Consider the following 1783-nt stretch of genomic DNA (forward strand, 5'->3'; position numbering starts at 1 on the left):
CGGCAGGATAGACTTGAGAGCTTGAAGAGACCTTACCCTAACCCAACCCCCTCAGGAAAAAAAATGCTAGAATATGAAGTCATTTAGCAGAAGTCCTACAAATGCTAAGACTTAGATTCACACCTTCTGACTCCAAGTTCAGAATTCTTTCAATTTCCTCAGGTTGTCTCTCTCTAGAGTTATTCTATCATCTCCAAAATGGCACATCAATCTCCCCTTTGCATGCTTTTTCCCTCTAGGCTATAATCCATTAGTAGATAAGATTATTAAAAACAATCAAACAATCTTCATCCCTTAGTATTTTTTTTTTAGCAGGCATAGTTCAATTTATTTGTTTATAAAAAACATCTATGTGGTTGCCACAGCAGCTGCCTGGGTCCTCTGGACAGACACTCGAGTATGAGTCTTCACAAGATGGTCGGTGAATTCCTGATAGGGAGACTTGGTGAACACAGTCTCCTTCCACAGGTCTGGGGTTAGATAGCTGTATGTTTTGGAGATGGCATCAAAAGTAGCTTTAGCAAAGTTGCCCAGAGTGGCAGTACAGCCTCTTGCAGAAGTATAGCAGTCATCAATTCCAGCCATCATCAGGAGTTTCTTAGGCACAGGAGCTGAGACAATGCCAGTACCTCTAGGAGCAGGGATAAGGCACACCAGAACTGATCCACATTGCCCAGTGACCTTTCAGAGCACTATATGAGGCTTGCCAATCTTGTTCCCCCAGTAGCCGAATCTCACAGGAACAATGGACAGCTTGGCCAGAATGATAGCACCACGAATAGCTATGGCCACTTCCTTGGAGCACTTGACACCCAGACCAACATGGCCATTGTAGTCACCAATGGCCACAAAAGCCTTGAAACTAGTACGTTGTCCAGCTCTAGTTTGTTTCTGAACAGGCATGATCTTCAGAACCTCATCTTTCAATGAAGATCCCAGGAAGAAATCTATGATCTCAGACTCCTTGGTAGGGAGAGAGAAAAGATAGATCTCTTCCAAAGACTTGATCTTCATGTCCTTGACTAGGCGGCCCAGCTTAGTGACAGGAACCCACTCCTTGTCTTCGGCCTTTCCTCCCTGGGCTCCGCGGCCCTGGCCCTGGCCTTTACCATGGCCCCGGCCTCAACCTCGGCTCCCACTGCCGAAGCCACCTCGGAAGCCACCCCAACCTCCGACTCCGGGGCCCCCGGGGCCTCCCGCACATCCTGTAGCACCGGCATCGTCCGCCATTTGGTGTTCACTAGAAGTAGAAGGCCCCTTAGTAATTTCTTGAAAATAACATTGGGCATTCTACCACTAAGCAATTACTTCCTACTTTGTTAGAAACAGGCTAGGCATTCTTATTTCCCCCATTATTGCATACATTTTCCATTAGTCATTGGGTAGGAACAGTTTAATAATCTAGATCTTCCAGTGATATGTGCTGATCACCATCCATCCCTTGTATCTCAGGTGGAGAAGAAGAAGAATTCTTCAAAGAATTGACTGAGTTGGAGTTGGAGAGGTTTCCCCACCCCAATATTAGAATAAAGTCTGTTGCCTTTTTCAAATATATATACATATATAAACACTGCTTCATCTGAAGGCATCAGCTAATCCTGAAACTGGAAGTGCTGTGTAATAAAGATTCTGTTGAGGAGCAAGCTCAGCTCAACAGAAAAATAAGTCAGAAGCAGTCATCAGAGAATGAACCCAATGAATATAATTAACCAGGTGTGATGGCAGGTTCAGTGATGTCTTAACTAAGCATAGTGTAGATTTGCTTAGATTATAAGTGGAAGAA

General features: G+C 44.6%; 1 pseudogene; it reads right to left on the bottom strand.

The window, feature by feature from the left end:
* Window positions 1–346: 346 nt before the first annotated feature.
* On the bottom strand, window positions 347–1230 carry LOC118838582 (annotated as a pseudogene).
* Between the last annotated feature and the right edge of the window lie 553 nt (window positions 1231–1783).

Source organism: Trichosurus vulpecula, chromosome 2 (genome assembly GCF_011100635.1).
Source record: "Trichosurus vulpecula isolate mTriVul1 chromosome 2, mTriVul1.pri, whole genome shotgun sequence".
Taxonomy (NCBI): domain Eukaryota; kingdom Metazoa; phylum Chordata; class Mammalia; order Diprotodontia; family Phalangeridae; genus Trichosurus; species Trichosurus vulpecula.